The sequence below is a fragment of the Musca autumnalis genome, unplaced genomic scaffold (genome assembly GCF_047663935.1).
Source record: "Musca autumnalis isolate F117 unplaced genomic scaffold, ASM4766393v1 scaffold_4, whole genome shotgun sequence".
In the NCBI taxonomy this organism is placed as follows: domain Eukaryota; kingdom Metazoa; phylum Arthropoda; class Insecta; order Diptera; family Muscidae; genus Musca; species Musca autumnalis.
The window spans coordinates 131,520,005-131,543,554 of NW_027411977.1; positions in this window are offsets into that span (position 1 = coordinate 131,520,005).

The following is a 23,550-nucleotide window of genomic DNA, read 5'->3' on the forward strand; positions in this document are numbered from 1 at the left end:
AATTTTCCACATTTGATGCACCAAACACGGTATATATGTGCAATTTCGCTGAAATTTGGAAGGTGTAACGGAATTTGGTCTAGAAATAAATGTGCTAAATTATATCGAGATCGGTTCAGAATTGAATATAGCTCCTATTGTATTGTCCTATAAATTCTAATCAAACTCCAGGTCGTATGGACCGGTTTCACATCAGAATAGATCGCTATTTTAAATGATGATGATCGTGAGATATTTAGCGGGTGAAATGGACCAAAAACATAATTTTTATCCGATTTTGTAGCTGCTCTGTAGGTCGCAATAATAGTCCGGTGGCATCGAAAATTCGAACAAAGTAACAATATATGACAAAGAAGATGCTTGCGATTTGAGATGGTGATCGGATGATGTTTAGAGGGTTAAATGGACCATAACGTTTGTGTGAAAATTGTGAAAATTTTTAATATACCGGTTATATCTTTATTCCTCGAAGACACATTCCGCCCACGTAAATAATATTTGAAAGACCAACTGTTGCCCTTTCCATTGATGTTAATTATATTGATTTACGCGGTCAGATAACAGAGTTACAGCCTAATATATCCAGTTTTTTGCCTGAAGTGTAATCATAAGCACACTAGAGGTCGCAATTATAGCTCAATAGTCACGAAATTTTGCACGAGGTTAGGGTTTAGGTCGAAGAAGATGCCTATAATTTTGGATGATGATCTGATATTATTTAGCGGGTGAAATGGACCATTACTTTTATATGAAAATATACTAATTTTATTTTTGGTCCATATTTTTATTCCTGGATGGCATATACCGGCAAAGTAGCCTACATATGGAAAAATAAATACTGATATATCTCCTGATGCAAATTGCTATAATGTGTCTGCTAGATAACGGACCTACTGCCTAATATATAATGGGTTTTGTGTATAGAACCACAATTTCCTCTCATACTACAAATTGTCTCAATCATGACAGAGAAATTTTCAGTTCTGTTGTCCAATTGAATTTTTATACAAATATTGCAGCATGAGGTCGCTTCGCCACCTATTTTATACCCTCAGCCTTTAGGTTAATACAAATACTCCCGAACGGATCTACCGATTCGAACCAAATTTTGCACTTCGTAATTTTTTGCCCATACTTAGTTTAATTTCGAATATGGGCTATATCGGTTCACTCCTTCGGGCAACTCACCCACAAAAGTTCAAAATTTTTCTGAAAAATTGTGTGAACGATAACTGTCGAAGTGCTAAATCGATTTGGTCCAAACTTTCCATATATTATTATTCCATCCAGATATAGATCGGGTAAGACTATATAGGTCCACACCTTCGAGTACCTCCCACTCAAAATTTGGAAAATTGAAATTTAAGAGTCCTATCGAATCGTTTTGATTTTTTCAGCAGATTGTCCTTGCGGCTCCCTTTACGATGGAACAATTGCAATGGCAATATACCAATGGATTCATGTTATGTCATTGATATATGATATTTGATATTTTTTATGGCCGAATCCGTAAGGCGTGTCCTAAGTTGCCATTTGTAGAGAAGTTTTTCATGGCTGAAAAACTCAGGAAATATCGGCAGCATTACAAAGGGGTATTATGCCACCGTTGAAAATTTGATATGTCCAGGTCTGGGAATCATACCCGGACATTCAGCGTGCAAAGTGGTTGCACATAGCTAATTCCCAGAGGTTGTGGTGTAGGGTATAACATGGTCGGCCCCGTCCGACTATAGTCTTTGCTTACTTGTTGATTATACTTCAAGTAAACAACTGGATATATTAGGTTGTAACTCTGTTATCTGATTACGTAAATCAACGTAATTGGCATCAACGGAAAGGTCAAGTGTTCCTCTTCCAAGTATAGCTTAGTTGCCCGGAATGTCTCTTCCGGGAAAAAAGATATAAGCTGTATATTAAAAATTTTCACAATTTTCACACAAAAGTTGTGGACCATTTAACTCTCTAAATATTATCTGATCGCCATCTCTAATTGCAAGCTTTTTCTTTGTCATATACTCTTACTTTATTTAAATTTTCTAGGCTGCGACCTACAGAGCAGCTACAAAATCGAATAAAAATTATGTTTTTGGTCCATTTCACCCGCTAAATATTTCACGATCATCACCAATTAAAAAAGCGATCTATTCTGATGTGAAACCGACCTCCATACCAAATTTCGTGACGATCGGTCCATAATTGCGGCCTGGAGTTTGATTACAATTTATAATGGACAGACGGACACACGGAAGGACACACGTCTCAAAATCGATTTATCTCGCCGAGATATGAAGATTGGTATACCACATTGGGGGTCTCCGACGAATATTTCGCGGTGTTACATGAATTTTTACCAAAACAAACTTATATTACCCTTTCCACATAGTGGTGTAGGGTATAATTAAGAAATAAGGAAATTAAATTGCATATTACACATCCCAGCATAATTTTCGTTACTAAAAGTGATATTCATTCAATCATGGGTGCAAGTGATGTGGTCGAACTCACAGTCTGGGGGGTGGAAAATTCCTTTTGGAGATGAAATCCATTGGAGAGTATATTATTGTAATACTATTATAATCATACATTAATCATACTAATTATAATCATACATTATTGTTAATTACACTGTGCAACACTTTTGAGCCAATCGCGTGCAAACAACTTCTGTCCAGAATTTTATGAAAGTAGAGGACCAATAGGACCATATTTTGGTTTTTGTGTTCTTAGATCGGGTTCGGTTTTTATGGCCTCATCTAATCATGGTTAATGATCGAATTTTTAAAACAAATCGGGGCTGTATCTCTGAAACCAATACGAATCTTGTTTTGACATCTGCAGCAAACTTGTAGATAAGAGCAAGAAGAAAATATTTGGAGAAATAGTGAACTCGAAAAACTGCATTTATTGCCTCAAATTTTATAATATATCTAAAAATTCTATAATTTGTGTATATTTCGCAGCGTATCTCCCAACATGTTAAATTCTTCTTAATGTTACCTTTTGGAAAAATATTCTCTGGAATGTAATACACAACTCTTAAGAACATTATATTGTTGTAAAATGCCTCTATCGCCTTGTTTATAGCAAATTTTTCAACAACAATTTGGTAAATATTTCAATAATTCATTGAAATCCCCAACATGAATCCTAAACATGTACTCACTCTAATTACACTGTGCAGCAGAATTTTTGGGGGGTGGAAAATTCCATTTGGGGATGAAAGCTCTTAATTAGTATATTAAGAACCCAAAAAGAAATTTTCGCTATAGGTCAAATTTCTGAGACATCGCGTGATAGATTTTTTTTATTTTTCCCCTATAATACTTGGGAAAATAGTTTCATATCTCACTTTGGCGTTATTGTAGCTTCGTTTTGAGAATACATGTCAGCAGTCAAATCGATTGGCGAAATTTTTTGTAGAATATTTCATTCTTCTAGCTCAATTCCTTTCACATCCTTTTCGTCCTTCATTTCTAGAACCGTAGTAAAAATACCACAAGATGAGATTTTTCAACATCCAAATATTTTACAAAAATGTTGCTCAGAAGGTTTTAGGTACGATTCTCTTGGACAACTAATCAATATTTTCCCGTTTTCATTGTCCTTTTTGATGTTTACTCGGTCTTGGCTCAGAAAAAAACTATGTTTGGTTTTTCTGTATACCTATTCGATATTGGTTCTGTATTGGTATGTAGACTTACCAATTGGTTATTGCTCATGTAGACATCTGGGTTGCTTTTAAAATACATATTTACCAAAAGAAGCTCTTGTAATGAAGAACACGTTAATAACAAATTTTCATGGAGGACAGATCCGCTTATCTCAATTTTTGAACCGGATATTCGTACATTAAAACCGATTTTTGAACCGGTTATAAGTAGCCGATGAAGTTTATATACATATCATTACAAAGCTTATATAGTTGTCAATCAAATGAAATTAATTCGCTGATTGAAACTTTGCTAGTTGCAGTGCTAGAACAAACAAGTAAAAAAGTGTCAGTCGGCTTTGCCTACAGATATATACCCTCAGCCAATGTGAAGTGAAACTTTCACCTAGGGACATATCGAATGTAATTAAGGTCTCTTCAGAATTTCAGAAGTGAACTTATCCGAAATTTTTTGTGAGAGGTACCAGAAGGAGTAGGCAAATATAGTCCATATTCGAACCTGACCTATATCTGGTAGATGTATTAGGATGTGCAAAATACGGATTACATCGGTCATTCCCTTCAAGAGTTATCGTGCACAGAATTTTTCCGAACATTTTTGAATTTTTGTGGGGGAGGTACCTGAAGGTGTGGGCCGATATGGCTTATCTCCGAAAAACCATTGTAGCCCTAAACTAAAGGGTGTTTTTTTAAGCCCGATAGAACTTGAAATTGTAAAAAATAACACAAAAAATTAAATTGTAATCAAAATTTTTTTTATTCGAAAGATCAATACGTGACATTAACACTTGAAAATGATTTCGGGCATATGGGCACCGCGGCTGTTCTTGACGAAGTGCATTCTGGACGTCCAATTTTTGGCCACTTTTTAAAGCACTGCTGGCCGTATGTCACGAATAACACGAACAATGCTGGCCTCCAAGACATCAATTGTTGCTGGTTTATCAGCATAAACCAGTGACTTCACGTAGCCCCACAGGAAATAATCGAGAGGTGTCAAATCGCACGACCTTGGAGGCCAATTGACAGGTCCACTTCTCGAAATCAACTTATCGCCAAATTTTGATTTCAATAAGTCGATGGTTGCGTTCGCCGTATGGCACGTAGCGCCATCCTGTTGAAACCACATCTCCTCCGGATCAATGTCATCCATATTTTCAAACAAAAAATCATTGATCATGGTGCGGTAACGATCTCCATTGACCGTAACGCGAGCTCCGGCCTCATTTTTGAAGAAATAAGGTCCGATGATGCCACCAGCGTGAAAACCGCACCATACGGTGCATTTTTCTGGATGTAATGGAGTCTGTAGGGTCTCTTGTGGATTGGTCTCACTCCATATGCGGCAATTTTGCTTATTAATAAACCCGTTAAGCCAATAATGCGCCTCATCGCTGAACACAATTTTGCGATAAAACAACGGGTCATTTGTCATTTGCGAATCGACGACTGATTTTCAAAGTAAATTTGGATAATTTCGTAGCGTTGTTCAAGCGTGAGTCTATTCATGATGATTTGTCAGAGTATACTGAAACAAATAAAAAAAAAGGTTCATCAAAATTTAATTTTTTGTGTTACTTTTTACAATTTAAAGTTCTAAAAAAAAAACACCCTTTAGAAGAACTTATCTTTTGAAAAAACCACGTAAGAAAAACTCCATCTAGGGCATCAAAATCTATAAAATATAGAAAATTTTACATAATTGCTGAAATTCTGGTCAGTGTCGGCTAAACTATTGTGAGTTGAACCAAGAACTATTTTTCAAAAATCCTCCAAATAAAGTTCTCAGCAATTCTTTAGAACATTCTGAAACTCTAAAATGCTTACTTCATATTGTTTCAGCGGTATTTGGCATAATAGCTTTCACAACACATTGACATTTTTATTAAATCATCGTTGAAAATGTACTGAAAACAACAGCATAAAGGCATTCTACAACAACGACATGTTCCGAATAGTTGTGTATTTTATTCCAGGGTATATTTTTCCAAAAGAAAATATTCAGAAAAAATTAAAGGTTTTGGAGATACGGTGCCAAATGTATAAAAATTGTGGAATTTTTGCATATATTTTGAAATTTGAGACAATAAGTGTAGTTTTTCGAGTTCATTATTTCTCCAAATATTTTATTCTTGTTCTTATCTACAATTTTGCTTCAGAGGTCAGAAGAAGATTCGCATTGGTTTCAGAGATATAGCCCCGAATTTCTTTAAAAACTCAATATTTAACCATGTTTAGATGGGGCCATAAAATCCGAGCTGGATCTGACACAACAAAACCCAACTAGGGTTTCTTGTCCTTTAGGTCTGTACTTTCAAAAAATCCTCAGTTCGAAAAAAATCCTTACAAATGTTGCACAGTGTAATTGACAAATTACTACTTCCATACCTCACCGAGTACAGAAGTACATCAAAAAGTGATTTTTTTTCAAAAGATTATTTATTTTTTTTTTTTTTAATCAAATCGAGGTTAAGTGTAGAATTCTTGTTCTTCCTTTAATTAAAAGAATTCCGAAATTATGTGGAAATTTTCTTATATAAAACAAGTAAGCAAAGGCTATAGTCGGACGGGGCCGACCATGTGATACCCTATACCAAACCTCTAGGAATTAGCTATGTGCAACCACTTTGCACGCTGAATGTCCGGGGCGATTCCCAAGCGTGGCCACATCAAATTTTCAACTGTGGCTTAATACCCCTTTGTAATGTTGTCGATATTTCCTGAGTACTTCAGCCATGAAAAACTTCTCTACAAGTGGCAACTTAGGGCACGCCTTTCGGATTCGGCGATAAAAACTACGTCACATATCAATGACATAACATGAATCCATTGATATAAGATAAGACTAACTTGTCACTACTGGGATATTTGGGGAACAATTATATAAATTATACATTTCTTCTTTTTCTTCCTTTTCTTCCTTTAATTAAAAGAATTCCGAAATTATGTGGAAATTTTCTTATATAAAACAAGTAAGCAAAGGCTATAGTCGGACGGGGCCGACCATGTGATACCCTATACCAAACCTCTAGGAATTAGCTATGTGCAACCACTTTGCACGCTGAATGTCCGGGGCGATTCCCAAGCGTGGCCACATCAAATTTTCAACTGTGGCTTAATACCCCTTTGTAATGTTGTCGATATTTCCTGAGTACTTCAGCCATGAAAAACTTCTCTACAAGTGGCAACTTAGGGCACGCCTTTCGGATTCGGCGATAAAAACTACGTCACATATCAATGACATAACATGAATCCATTGATATAAGATAAGACTAACTTGTCACTACTGGGATATTTGGGGAACAATTATATAAATTATACATTTCTAAACAATATGCCAAAATTGTGAATTTTCACATTGATTAGCATCAGGTTGCTTTTTGAAATGCACCTAATATAAATAAATATATATAAAATTCAATTTGACATATCTCTGATATTTGTCAGTAAGAGAGACAATGAACGGACAGGGCTAAATCGACTCCAAATTGTCTGAAAGGAATTTCGTCCAACCATACTTGGGGTCTAAAACCATTATTTCGATGAGGTACATCTTTGGTCGTATTTTGTATATATTCCCTTTATCCTAAAGGCTGAGGGTATAAAAGAGATGAACTAAAAATTTCTCTGTCATGATAGAAACAATTTGTAGTATGGGAGGAAATTGTGGTTCTCTACACAAAACCCATTATATATTAGGCAGTAAGCCCGTTATCTAGCAGACTCATTATTGCAATTTGCATCATGGGAAATATCAGTAGTTATTTTTCCATATGTAAGCTACTTTGCCGGTATATGCCATCCAGGAAGTAAAATATGGACCAAAAATAACATTTTTATATTTTTCATAAAAAGTAATGGTCCATTTAACCCACTATATAATTTGCGAGCATCATTCAAAATTGTAGGCATGTTCTTAGACCTAAACTCTTACATCGTGACCATTGAGATATAATTGCGACCTCTAGCGTGATTCTGATTACATTACAAACAAATAACTGCATATATTAGGCTGTAACTCTGTTATATGAGCACGTAAATCAACATAATTGACATCAATGAAAAGGTCAAGAGATCGTCTTCCAAGTGTAGCTTACTTGCCCGGAATGTCTCTTCCAGGAATAAAGATATAAGCTGTATATTAAAAATTTTCACAAATTTCACACAAAAGTTTTGGTCCATTTAACCCTCTAAATATTATCTGATCGCCATCTCAAATTGCGAGCTTCTTCTTTGTCATATACTCTTACATTATTTAAAATTTCGAGGCGATCGGACTATTATTGCGACCTACAGAGCAGCTACAAAATCGGACAAAAATTATGTTTTTTGGTCCATTTCAGCCGCTAAATATTTCTCGATCATCACTGAACCCGACCTCCATACAAAATTTCGTGACGATCGGTCCATAATTGCGGCCTGTAGCGTGTTTACAAGTTATAATGGACAGACGGACGGACGGACGCACATCTCAAAATCGCTTTATCTCGTCGAGATATGAAGATTGGTATACCACATTGGGGGTCTCCGACGAATATTTCGCGGTGTTACATGAATTTTTACCAAAACAAACTTATAATACCCTTTCCACATTGTGGTGTAGGGTATAATTACAGTGCCAACATTAAAACATATGAGAACCCCTAACATCGTGCTGACTTGCATGCACCAGATATTTTTTGCCAAAACAGTGCGGTGTTTCACGGAAGTAAGCATCCATCATCTGGTACATCAACCATAAACGAGATATAGGCGACGTTTTTATGCCCAGACACTGGTCGCTGTGCTGATATATACGCCTGTGAGTTTTTCAAGACGAAAGACATTAAATTTTTCCCAACAAATATAGCGATTATAAAACTATATATATATAAAATCATCAGCCAGTAATACCATTTCCACCTCTGAAAATCTGATTGCTTTAAATTCCCCGATTGCTACTTCAGCTCCTCCTATCACTCCAATTGCCCAGTCTTCTGAAAACTCATCAGTAGTTAGCACTCTGCCTGAGTCTTCTTCATTCTTGGCTCTTGTTCCCACCAATAAAACAAATACTATTATTTCTGTCATCAATAAACCTATAACCAATTTACCTACTCCAGCTGAGAGTCCTTCACCTTCGGTTTCGCAAAGTAATCCCCATATACCTTCTGTTGTTATCCATGAGCCTTCAGCTCCAGAACCTCCATCGTTACCCTTAGATCAACTAATTTATGCTGAAACTGATATACTCGTAATCATAGGTTTGGCTTATTCATATAGCGTTTAAAAAAAGGCGTGGGGAAGGTACCCTATCTCCTCCGAAATTCATAAAATATACTTAACAACGGCAAACATTGAGCTTTTCTGCAAATTTCATTTAAATTGGTTCAGTAGTATTGGAGATATAACATATTTTCAAAAGCAGGCGTGGTCGGGTCTTTCGGCCCCAAAGAAGTACCTGAATTGTAGATTAATTCGAAATTTTTTAAACCGATACATTCGTAGTGTTTGCAAATATAGCGTTTTCAAACCGATACATTCCTAATATAGCATTTTTAAAGAAATAGGGTATAGGGGAAGTGACTCGCCATATCCGAAATTCAACTAATTATGTAGCCTATTTTCACAGGGGGCCTTCGCTATACATTCCATGACAATTTCAGGAAAATCAGTTCAGTAGTTTTTGTAGAAAAGATTAAAATGGAAAATTGAAAAAGTGGGCGTGGTCAAATTTTCTTTGCATAAAAACCTAAAATTGGTTATGACGATTATTTCAAAAAAAGATTTCTCCAAATCAGTTCAGCCGTTGTCAACTGATGGCATTACCAACCTTTGACATTTGGTTTTTATTGATATTACTAGCTGAACCCGGTGCGCTTTTTTCTGCCCCGACTTCGATAAAATATAATGGAATGCCATAATTATTTTAACGTTTTTAATATTATTGTCTAAGTCTGGAGTATTCCCCCATTGGCTTAACTTCATCACTTTCCTTTTTGCAGAGAAAAATGTTAACCAAACGCATTGACAGTTTGCAAAATTTACTTATCGCTACCAATATCATGATTTCATCCCGGCGAAGGGAATTATCAATTGGCTTTTCAGTTTTTGAAATGATGATTTTTTAGTGAAAACCTGAAGCATCGAGTATTCTCATGTTAATGAGAATGATGCTCACTTTTCGGCTTTCCCAAAAAAACACCAGAACAAAATATTTGCAAGCTGACAGCACGATTCAACTAAGAAATCATCGATTTCTGTTAAGTTGAAATAACTTCAAAACAGTTACCTGTGAGTATGTTGTTGGAATTTTATTTACAAAATTCCGTTTTGCGCATGCCTTCGATGTTTTTTGTTTGTTCTGTTTTAGTTGAAGATTCAATCATATGATCTAAGTCTGGAGTATTCCCCCATTGGCTTAACTTCATCACTTTCCTCTTTGCAGAGAAAAATGTTTACAGTTTGCAAATATTTTGTTCTGGTGTTTTTCTTGGGAAAGCCGAAAAGTGAGCATCATTCTCTTAACATGAGAATACTCGATGCTTCAGGTTTTCACTAAAAAATCATGATTTCAAAAACTGAAAAGCCAATTGATAATTCCCTTCGCCGGGATGAAATCATGATATTGGTAGCGATCAGTAAATTTTGCAAGCTGTCAGTGCGTTTTGTAAACATTTTTCTCTGCAAAGAGGAAAGTGATGAAGTTAAGCCAATGGGGGAATACTCCAGACTTAGACAATCATATGATTGAATCTTCAACTAAAACAGAACAAACGTTTTTAATATTTTATCGAATAAATATAGGAGATATGAAGGCGTTATATACCTATTCAGGTTGTTATGGAGCTACTATGGTATTTTTGTATGTTTCAGGAGGTAACACTCCTCCGAAAGCCTTTCCGCCTATAAGTATTCCTAATATATATCATAATAAAACATAAATCTTAAGAAGTCTCTCAAAGACATGATACTTAATAGCTGTAGCCTTTGTCAATTCCTTCCCGACTATAAGTACTTCTGTAAATAATGAAGACTTTTACTGACTGCTAAGTCTTCAAAATTTCATTGAAATTGAACATACGTAACAAAAACATGAAATCGACAGATATATTCTGGGATTTCTGAGTGAAATCGGACACTTTTTCAAGATGAGGTTTTTGATTTCCTTTATTTTTTGCTGTGGTGATGCTGCTCATTAGCAAAACATTTTAGTATATTTTCAGTTTTTTTTTTGACTGACGGTTCCAGAGGTATCGCGCCTTGAAAATGTCAAATTCTGTAAAAACTACATGCAAAGAAATACCCATAACTTCATTAATATTGACCCAATTTGAAAAATTTTTTTGTATGTTTTGTTGTTTTATCAGCTATTAAATTAAAAATATCAAAAAAAAAATTGCACAGTGGGCTTATATGCTATTTTCGAGATTTAATATTTAAAATCAATTTTTAAAGATGTTCGACCCCTTCGATTTTCTTTAAATTTTTTTGTATTAAACTACGTTCAATTACAAATTTTACAATTACAATTTTTCCTAAAGTTATGGGTATTTCTTTGCATGTAGGTTTTACGGAGTTTGACATTTTCAAGGCGCGATATCTATGGAACCGTTAGTCAAAAAAATCTGAAAATATACTAAAATTTTTTGCTAATGAGCAACATCACCACAGCAAAAAATAAAGGAAATCAAAAACCTCACCTTGAAAAAGTGTCCCATTTCACTCAGAAATCCCCATATATAGAGGTAGTTTATTCCTATATGAACCGCTCTCGATATAATTCGTCAAATTTATTTTTAGACCAAATCTCGTCTCACATTTACATTTTGTGCATAAAATACAGAAAATCAGCCGAAAATATATATGGGAGCTATATTCAAATCTGAACCGATTTCTATATAATTTGTCCCATTTATTTCTCGAATGAATTGCGCCACGCTTTCCAAATATCAGTGAAATTGGACATATGTAGTGTGTCCAAATCTGAACCGGTCTCGATATAATTTGGCACATTTATTTTTGGAACAAATTCCGTCAGACATCCCAAATTTCAGTGACATTGGACACATATAGCGTGTTTAGAGCATCAAATACAGAAAATCGGCCTAAAATATAGATAGGAGCAATATCCAAATCTAAACCGATTTCGATATAGCGTGCTTGGTGCATAAAATACAGGAAATCGGCCGAAAATATATATGGGAGCTATATTTAAATCTGAACCGATCTCTATATAATTTAGCACATCTATTTCTAGAACAAATTCCGTCAGACCCTCCAAATTTCAGCGAAATTGAACATATATAGCGTGTTTGGTGCATAAAATAAAGAAGTCGGCCGAAAATATTTATGTATGGGAGCTATATCCAAATTTGAACCGATTTTGATATAATTTGGCACGTTTATTTCCAGACCAAGTTCCGTGACACATTCCAAATTTTAGTGAAATTGGACATAAATAGCATGTTGTTACATAAAATAAGGAAATCGGCCGAAAATATATGTATGTGGGAGCTATATCCAAATCTGAACCGATTTGAATATAATTTGGTAAATTTATTTCTACATCAAATTCCGTCACGCATACAAAATTTGGTGATTGTATCTGTAACAGTTCTAAAGATATTTGCATACAAAATCTAAATTTTTTGAAGGTACCTCCGGTTTTGATGCTATATCTCCAGATCAAATCGAAATTTCAAAAAATGATATAGCCTATTTTCATTCCAAGTCATGTAGCAATGTACCCTAAAAATTTCAGTAAGATCTGTTCAGCGGTTTTCGAGTCAATAAGGCACAAACAAACAAACAAAATATTTTCTAAAATGTATGGGAATGATTTATGCGTAAAATATACGACTAAAGGAGACAGCAATCTTCCAAAAATAAACTTGTTGAATGAAAAAAGCAAGCTTTGTTGGGCATTACACCCGATTATTTAAAGAATCCTTGCCAAAGCAGGATATACGGGTGTATCCTTAATTAGGAGGGATATACTTTACCTGAATATTACTGAAAGTACTTCGTTTTCAATATAGATTAAATATGCATCGATATTCTACTACAATCTTTCTGTATTCCCAAGTTTTAAAGGGGGGTTCTATTCAAATGAGCCAATTTTTTTACTTCAATTTTTGACTTTATTTTGTTTTCCTTGCATAATTCTTATACAAATTGGATTTGAATGCAAATGAATGACTAAGTTTACTCCAAACACATGAAGCAAAATATAATAAAACTTAATAATTTCATATCTTGTATAATTTGGAAAAAATGGAGGTTGAAAAAAATTTTGCAGGGGGTTCTATTCAAGTGAGCGGTAGTGTATATTATTATTTATTTTATATATAGCAATAGCCAGAAGTCTGGGTCTCGAAAAACATATAATCGTAGGGATTGGGCCCATATCTGTAGTGGAATTCTGTAACTCATTTGTTGAGTTACCGACAAAAATAGTTTAAATTAAACCGCAAAATTATGAATGAAAAGCATCAATAAAAGTTGAAATTTCACTTATTACCCAAATTAAAAGCTTTTTAATTTTACCGATATTTGTCGGTAAGTCGAAAAATGAGTTACAGAATTCCACTACAGAATGATGGATACTGATGTATTGAAATTATAACGGGCGGTATCATTGGAAATTTTGGATTCTATAAACTTAAAAAGTTTTAGAACGCTCATCAAATGATAACAAAATACAGACATTGAGTATATAGACACTTCCAGAAAAAGGAAAAGCCTGTACCAAAAGGAAAATCTTTCAAAATGTCCGTCTTTTTTCGGTCTCATATATGTAGGTCACTTGTAAATAATGTTAAGGTTTATTACAGATGCAATGAAATCACGTCATCGCATAGAAAGACTTCCTTCAAATTTTGCTGGGTATAATCAATGATAGATACATTTTTGGTTTTTATATATTGGTTCTTTAAGTATACCGATCTAGCTAGAAATGTCGTAATTACGGGAATGAAATCGGTGTGGGTATCACATGGTGTATATCACAACCCAACTGTAGCCCTTTCTTACTTGTTTTTATGTGCCATTTGAAAAACAAATCCATTTTATATCGATTTCTAGGTAATAGTGTAACATCATTGGTCAACACAAACCAACAGTAACAAGTATCCTTGTCCTCTGCCGCCATAAACACAACATAATAAACAGCAATTTTGTTACCAAATTATTTTGATAAATAGCGACACGAATTCATGAGTCAAGCGGGGTAATAAAAAATAAATACTTGGACAAAACTTTTCCCTCGCACAGACGCCTTTTTGTTTTATCACTCATTTTAATTATATTTAACCTTAAAAGTAAGTTTCTCATTAAAATTCTACTTCAGGTCTTTATGCTTTTAATGTCTCACGCAATGATTGCGTCCCCCACTTGGAAAAAAGTAAACAATTTTACGAGTACTTTGACGCAGAAAACATTTCTTATTTAATTGCCAGGTTAATTGATGTTATCGAAGAAAGTTTTAAAAGAAACGCATTAAATTGTTAGGACTTAGGTTGGTAGCTCTGCGGAGAAAATGCAATTCATACATCCCGTTAGGTGCTACCTCCGGCAAGTCACGAAAACAACACCTCTAAATGTTACACTTGTTTAGCAAATCAAATACAATTTTGTTCAAAATTAATTACAACTGCAATGGGACAGAAAAACAACAAACCGGTCATGCTAAGGAAATACTTTTAATTAAATCAGTTGCAGAGCAAAAAAAACAAAACAAAAATGCGTAAGAGAAGTAAACAATCCCTACTGAATGAACGAAGCCTGCCAACGTCGTCATTGGATGGTGGAAGAAAAAACTGCACGCAATAAGAGTAAAAGCGTACAGCAAAGCTGACCAATCCACCCCATCTCAAGACCATCCTACCCTAGATTGAATGGTTCAGTAAATGTTTTTGCATTATTTCGAAGGCAATAAACTGACGTTAGAACATTAAAATCAGGCTATTCCTAAAGTGTGAATAACGACGTTAATGACGATAACACTTAATGTGGACATCGAAAAGAAACCACATGAACGCACGAAGGTCGTATTAAGTGCACATTAGGGTTATGACTTTTTGAACTGTTTTCTCAAAAATGATTTCCTGTAGCGAGAATGAATGAAGTTTTGCCTATTAATGACAAAAATAGCGTTCATCCCATTTAATTATTAAAAAAGGTCATGCACAAACACATTGAAAAAAGAATTTGTGAAAAAATACTATGAAAAAAAAAATTTTCTCAAAAAATTATTTCCTGTTGCACGAATGGCCTATTAATAACTAAAATAACTTTTATTCTGTTTAAATATTAAAAAAAGGTCACGCACAAACCACTTTCAATTGATATGGTATATGGAATAATGTATATGACATAAATTGATATATCGTCTGCTCCGTCGGAAAAGGTCGTAAGTCCCTCTCAATAAATTTTTCAGGAGGAAGAAAAAACATTCCAGCGCTTTCTGTATTAAAGATTTTATTGTAGTGGTAAAGGCCGTATTCTTCGTTTATTTATTCCGCTTCAATACCTGTACTTTGTTTGATAAAATTCCGTCGCGTTTGGGAGGTTATTGGATGTATTTGGACTTACGACCTTTTTATACCCTCCACCATATGGAGGGTATAATTAAATTTGTCATTCCGTTTGTAACACATCGAAATATTCGTCGGAGACCCTATAAAGTATATATATTATTGATCAGCATAAAATTCTATGTCGATTTGACCATGTCCGTCTGTCCGTCCGTCCGTCCGTCCGTCTGTCTGTCTGTTGAAATCAAGATACAGCTCGCATTTTTAAAGATAGAAAGTCCAAATTTGGTACAGAAGTTTTTATTGCTTGCAGGATGGTTGGTATTGAAAATGGGATATATCGGTCCACGTTTTGATATAGCCCCCATAGAACGGTACCTCCCGATTTTCGGTATTTTTAAGGTTTTAGCTTCATTATCCCACCAAAATGGCTGAAATTTGGTACGTAGTCTTCTTTAGGGGTATAAAACTTTCCCCCAGAATTTTGTCGGTATCGGTCCACACCTTCATATAACCCCCATAGAACGGTACCTCCCGATTTTCGGTATTTTTAAGGTTTTAGCTTCATTATCCTACTAAAATGGCTACAATTTGGTACGTAGTCTTCTTTAGGGGTATAAAACTTTTCCCCAGAATTTGGTCATTATCGGTCCACACCTTCATGTAGCCCACATAGAACGGTACCTCCCGATTTTTGGTATTTTAAAGGTTTTAGCTTCATTATCCTACCAAAATGGCTGAAATTTGGTACGTAGTCTTCTTTAGGGGTACCAAACTTTCCCCCAGAATTTTGTCGGTATCGGTCCACACCTTCATATAGCCCCCATAGAACGGTACCTCCCGATTTTCGGTATTTTTAAGGTTTTAGCTTCATTATCACACCGAAATGGCTGAAATTTGGTATTTAGTCAACGTTGGTGGTATAAAACTTTCTCCCAGAACTTTGTCGGTATCGGTCCATGCCTTCATATAGCCCCCATAGAACGGTACCTCCCGATTTTCGGTATTTTGAACGTTGTGGCCTCAATATTCCACCGAAATGGCTGAAATTTGGTATTTAGACTTCGCTAGGGGTACTCAAGCTTCCCCTTTAAATTTGTCAGTATAGGTCCACGCCTTCATATAGCCCCCATGGAAAGGTACCTCCCAATCCTCAATATCCAACCGAAATGGCTGAAATTCGTTATTTCGTCTTCCAAGAGTTATAAAATATTCCAGAAGAGTATTATCAGTATAGGTCCACGTCTTCCTATATCCGCATAGAAGCGTACTTCTTGATTTTCGGTATTTTTTAAGTTTTAGTCACATTCTCTTACCGAAATATAGGAAATTTGGTACTTAGTTTTCTTTGAGCCTAAAAACTTTCCGTCAGAAATTTGTCGGTATAGATCGACGTTTTGAAATAGCCCTCATAGAATGGTGCCTCACATTGTTTTACCGAAATTGCAGAAATTTAGTATTAAGTCTTCTTCATACACGAAAGGAAACTAATTATTCCATTTTACTTCAATACAACTTGTGGTGGAGGGTATAACAAGTTCGGCCCGGCCGAACTTAACGCCGTTCTAACTTGTTCTTGTAAAGTTTTGTATTTTTGTAGGGACTTACAACCTTTTCCTACAATTTACGGACATTTTTAAAATAAAATATTTATACTTTACAAAACAATGTAGAAAGGGTATTATAAGTTTGTTTTGTCAAATATTCGTGTAACATCGCGAAGTATTCGTCGTAGACCCCCTCCCCTTGCCATTTTTTTCATATCCTGAAGAGATAAAGCGATCTAGCTATGTGTGTCCGTCCATCCATTAACAATTGTAATAAAACTCCAGGCCTCAATTTTGGACCGATCGTCACGAAATTTTGTGGAGGGGTTGGGTTCCGACCAGAAGTGACCCCATTAGATGTTGGTTATGATCGAAAAGTGTGAAATGGACCAAACCCGCAATTTTTACCCGACTTTGTAGCTGTCCTGTAGATCGCAGTAATATTCCGATCGGAGCGAAATTTTGAGAATGATATGAGTTTAAGACAAAAAATAAGCTTGCAATTTAACATGGTGATGAGATAAAAACTTTTGGGTGAAATCTTATATATAAAAGACAAAGTGTGTATGTTCCGCATAGACTCAAAAACGGCTGATTTTTTTTTGTAAATTTCAGAGAATATACATGGAACGACCGAGGTGAAAATAAGCTTTATATATATATTTTTTTTTTTTTTTGAATTTCGGAGGGAGCAGGCCCTATTTTTTTAAAAACGCTTTTTTGCAAAAGTTAAAAGTATTGGTCAGAAAATTAATTTGCGCGTCAACGGTTGTTGAATCTCCGACACTAAGTACTTATTTCATATAATTTTCAGATTATGCACAGGGATGTCCCTTGGTGGAAGGAGGCTATATATTTTGTTGAATTTCGGAGGATATGTTATGCATAACGAATTCTTCGTTCGGGGTATAAAACTTCATATAGCCCCATAGAACGGTGCCTCCCGAATTTCGGTATTTTGAAGGTTAGCCACATTGTTTTACCGAAATTGCTGAAATTTGGTATTTAGTCTACTTCATAAACGAAAGGAAACTAATTGAAGTAAAATTCAATACAACTCATGGTGGAGGGTATAACAAGTTCGGCCTGGCCAAATTTAACGACGTTCTTACTTGTTATTGATAGTCACTTGCATATTCCAACTAATTTGCGATGCAAAAAATATATTTGACATAAGAAAAGGTAACATAAACTGTTTCAAGGGCCAGGAAAGTGGACCGGTTTGGCTAATATTTAATATAAAATATGACACGTTGTACTAACGACCTTGTATTTCTGCCTTACGACCTTTTCCTTCAATTAAATTTCATGATTAATTCCGTTAATGTACGTGGTTTTTTAGCTACATTATAATTGTTCCACAAACATCCCATACGGGACAAGGGAGACTTCTCTCATATCAATGAGTGCACCCCCATCCACATTAGCTCAAAGATATGGGACCTACTGTTTATCGCCGAGTCCGAACGGCGTGTCTTAAGACACCACTTTGTAGAGAAGTTTTACATGGCTGAAATACTCAGGAAATGTCGCCAACATTACTGAGGGGTATTTTCCCACCGTTGAAAATTTTGATGTTGACTGACCGGGGCATCGAACCCACGACCTTCAGCGTGCAAGGCGGGTGTGCATACCATTGCACCACGGTGGCTACATTCTAATCCCAAATAGGGTCCTTTTTGTTTTCCCAAGTATTTCTGCCCCAACTCCCTGCATCTTTTGTTTTTGTCTGCAAACTATGTAAACTCTTCAGCATGTGATGCTGCGTTTAGGAAGTTTATCATCTGAGCTTTCAGAATCACCGTGAAAACCATAGGGAACTAGACCCATGACACCGTCGTCTAATTCCATTCCAAATTCATACTGCCCTTTGTTAACAAAAACCATGATGTCTTTTTAGTTTAATAACATTTCAATCAATTATTATTTTAGAATCATTTAATAATATAAACATTGCACTTACCCGTCCGTTAGAAGGTATTACTTTATTGAATTCAGAATACAAACTAATCTCGTTGTGTGAATAAATGTCCCCAGAGAAACCACAAATTACCAGTTAATAAAGTTAAGTAAGATATACGACAGTAAAAACAGTAAAAAATTACAATTTTTTTTACAAATTTTTCAATATATGAGGTATTTGAACACATACAGCATCCCAATTTGAATAAATGAAAAGGCCAGAAGTCCATCTTTCATAATGAGTTCGCTTATAGGGGAAAATAGATTTCAAATGTAAATATTCGTTGCAATATAGAAATTATCACATTTTTGTTCAAAAGTTTGGTCCACAGGGTCCGCCAAATATCATCCGATTATCATCCAAAGGTGTAGGCTAGTTCTTTACATTGTACCCCAACCATGGATGACGTTAAACATTATATCTGAACTACATTAACTGTAGTATTCTTTTAAATTATACATTTTCCTGTGGACTTACGACCTTTTCGTACTCAAATTTGTACGTTTTGTGGACTTACGACCTTTTCCGACAAGGGCAAAACATATAGAAAAACGCGACATACTACCATTTTTGTTGTATCATACGACGTGTTTTGACTTGTACTATCATCCTGTAACAAAGACGAGATTTCCATAAAAAGTGGACTTACGACCTTTTCCGACAGAGCAGACGATATGTGTAATGACTAGACATCGGATTTTTGCATATTTTTGAAATTTCAACAAACTGTAACTACGTTATTATTCAGAATGATATCGTTCCAATGATAGAAATTCGATTTTATATTGAAAGTAATAAATAATACGTACAAAGCTCCAACTTCTATTTTTTAATAAACGAATTATTTGCATTATAATTTTCAAAAATATGCAAAAATCCGATGTCTAGTAATGACTAGTTGATCTGGGTCCGCGTTGGTGGCCCGTTGTATGTGTTCTTCTGGTAAACTATCAGCAAATCCTACCTGAACAATGCAAATACACGGTGCGCCTTAACCAAATTTTAATGGAAGATGCTTACACCTGGGAAGTTTTTGCAGATTCTGAAACTACAATGCTCAAAGATGGGAAATGTCAAGAAACAAAAAAATCGCCGGAGGGATTTTCAAATAAATCGCGATTTATGTTAACACTTTTAGGGGTTCTTTAGGGTTTTACGAGTTTGCTTGGAAACCGCGAGTCCTATGTGAATGGACCTAAAGAAAGTCCTATGTAAATGGGCCAGTGAAAATTCTACACAAGATTGACTTTTATGATATTTTCGTAGGTTTTACCGTTTTTGATATATAGAAGTTCAAATTGAGACAATGCACTGACTGTATCGCCTCCATATAAATCAATATCATGCTCAGTGCGCCTTAACTAACTTTTGATGAAAACCGCTTACACATTTCGCGGATTCTGAAACAGCAATGTTCATAGATAAGAAAAATAAAAAAAAAACAAAAATTGCAGCAGGGATTTCTAAATAAATCGCGATCAAAATTCACAATTTTAGGTTTTTTTAGGTTTTCACGATTTTGCTTGGAAAACGCAAGTAGTATCGTAATGAGTCTAAAGAAAATGTTGTAGCTGTGAAAATTCTCTACACGACTGACCTTTAGGTTTTTTCGTAGGTTTTACCATTTTTGAGATATAGAGGTTCAGTTCAAAATTTTAGGTTTTTATCCTAAGTCTTCAAGATTTTGCTTGGAAACCGCAAGTCATATCAAATGGGACTAAAGAAAATGTTGAAGATATGAAAATTCTCTACAAGATTGGATGATTTATTTTTTCGCAGGTTGTACCATTTTCAAGATATATAAGTTTAATTTGGGAAATTGCAGCATTTACATTGTTTTATAAGGAGGCGATACAGTCAGTGCATTGTCTCAATTTGAACTTCACAATCTTGTGGAGAATTTTCACAGCTACAACATTTTCTTTAAACCAATTTACATAGGACTCGCGGTTTCTAAGCAAAATCGTGAAAACCTAAAGAACTCCTAAAAATGTGAACTTAAATCGCGATTTATTTAAAAATCCCTCCGGCGATTTTGTTTTTTATACCCTCCACCATAGTATGGAGGGTATATTAAGTTTGTCATTCTGTTTGTAACACATCGAACTAATCATTTGCGACCCTATAAAGTATATATATTCTTGATCAGGATAAAATTCTAAGACGATCTAGCCATGTCCGTCTGTCCGTCTGTCTGTCCGTCTGTCCGTCTGTTGTAATCACTCTAGCGTCCGCAATAATTGAGATAGAGTGCTGAAATTTTGCACCCGAGGGTCTTTTTTCCATAGGCAGGTCAAGTTCGAAGATGGGCTATATCGGTCCACTTTTTGGTATAGCCCCCATATAACGGTACCTCCGGATTTGAGGTATTTTGACGTTCTTCGCCACATTTGCAGACCGAATTAGCTATAATTTGGGATTTAGGGTTCCTAGTGATCAACAAGCTTATATCCCAAAGGATATGGGCATAGGTCCATGTTTTGGTATAGTCCCCATATAACGGTACCTCCCGATTTTCGGTATTTTGAGAATTTTAGCCACATGTTTAACCGAACTAGCTGTAATTTGCCATTTGAGGTTCTCAGTGATCATGAAACATCTCCACCAATCATCGTCAACATAGGTCCATGTTTTGGTATAGCCCCCATATAACGGTACCTCCCGATTTTCGGTATTTTGAGAATTTTAGCTACAATTTTTAACTGAACTAGCTGTAATTTGACATTTGAAGTTCTCAGTGGTCATGAAATATCTCCACGAAACATCGTCAACATAGGTCCATATTTTGGTATAGCCCCCATATAACGGTACCTCCCGATTTTCGGTATTTTGAGAATTTTAGCTACAATTTTTAACCGAACTAGCTGTAATTTGCCATTTGAGGTTCTCAGTGGTCATGAAACATCTCTACCAAGCATCGTCAATATAGGTCCATGTTTTGGTATAGCCCCCATATAACGGTACCTCCCGATTTTCGGTATTTTGAGAATTTTAACCACAATTTATAACCGAAATATCTTCAATTTGACATTTGAGGTTCTCAGTGGTCATGAAGTATCTCCACCAAACATCGTCAACATAGGTTCATGTTTTGGTATAGCCCCCATATAACGGTACCTCCCGATTTTCGGTATTTTGAGAATTTTAGCCACAATTTTTAACCGAACTATCTGCAATTTGACATTTGAGGTTCTCAGAGGTCATGAAATATCTCCACGAAACATCGTCAACATAGGTTCATGTTTTGGTATAGCCCCCATATAACGGTACCTCCCGATTTTCGGTATTTTGAGAATTTTAGCTACAATTTTTAACCGAACTAGCTGTTATTTGCCATTTGAGGTTCTCAGTGGTCATGAAACATCTCCACCAAGCATCGTCAACATAGGTCCATGTTTTGGTATAGCCCCCATATAACGGTACCTCCCCATTTTCGGTATTTTGAGAATTTTAACCACAATTTGTAACCGAAATATCTGCAATTTGACATTTGAGGTTCTCAGTGGTCATGGAATATCTCCACCAAACATCGTCAACATAGGTTCATGTTTTGGTATAGCCCCCATATAACGGTACCACCCAATTTTCGGTATTTTGAGAATTTTAGCTACAGTTTTTAACCGAAATAGCTGTAATTTGACATTTGAAGTTCTCAGTGGTCATAAAACATCTCCAACGAAACATCGTCTACATAGGTCCATGTTTTGGTATAGCCCCCATATAACGGTATCTCCCCATTTACGGTATTTTGAGAATTTTAGCTGCAATTTTTAACCGAACTAGCTGTAATGATCGGTATTTTGAGAATTTTAGGTACAATTTTGTCTATTCAAAAATAATCGCCAATATAGGTCCGTGTTTTGGTATATCCCCCCATATAACTGTACCTCCGGATTTTCGGGAATTTTCAGTGATCACGAAATTTCTTCACTAAAATTCGTCAACATGGGTCCATTTTTGTTTTGATGAAACTACCCTCAATTTGACGGCCCGGCCGAACTTAACGACTTGTTTTTTTTTTTTTTTTCTTGATATTTCCCTTCTTTGAGCATTTTAGTTTCAGAATCTGCAAAAACTTCCCAAGTGTAAGCACCTTCAATTTAAAATTAGTTAAGGCGCACCGTGAGTATTGATACTTCCAGATGTTATTTGTTTAATTTTCAGTAGAATTTTACAATTGAATTTACCAAAAAAATGCCAGATACAGCCTAAAAATTTTGTATCTCTGATTTTTCAAGAATTCATAAAAATTGCACACATTTTATGCGAATTAGAAGCATTATCCTTTGAGCAGGATAAAGTGTTTAACTCTATTAGACGAATTAAATCGCTCTTATGGTCCGTAGAAACATTAATTTCTTAATACTTAAAGTTAGGTCAGTATTAAACCTAAGCCGAAGAATAGATTTAATTAACAAATTAAAGTCTAATAAAATTGATTTTGCTTTCATTCAAAAGACCCACCTCAAAGAAAATCACAAAATTTTGTTAGGAAAGTATACATTTTTGGAAGATAAAAGTGGAGTTGGGGTTGGACCTGGCTCTTAAAGATTATTTATTAGACGAATTAAATCGCTCTTATGGTCTGTAGAAACATTAATATCTTTACACTTAACGTTAGGACACAACTAAACGTGAGCCGAAGTATAGATTTATTAACCATATTAAAGTCTAATAAAATTGATTTTGCTTTCATTCAAGAGACGCACCTCCAAGAAAGTCACAAAATTTAGTTAGGAAAGTATAAATTTTTGGAAGATAGAAGTGGAGTTGTGGTTGGTCTGGCTCTTAATGATAATTTAGAACACACGCGAGTTACGATTTCTGGTCTTCAATTCCCGAACGTATTCATCT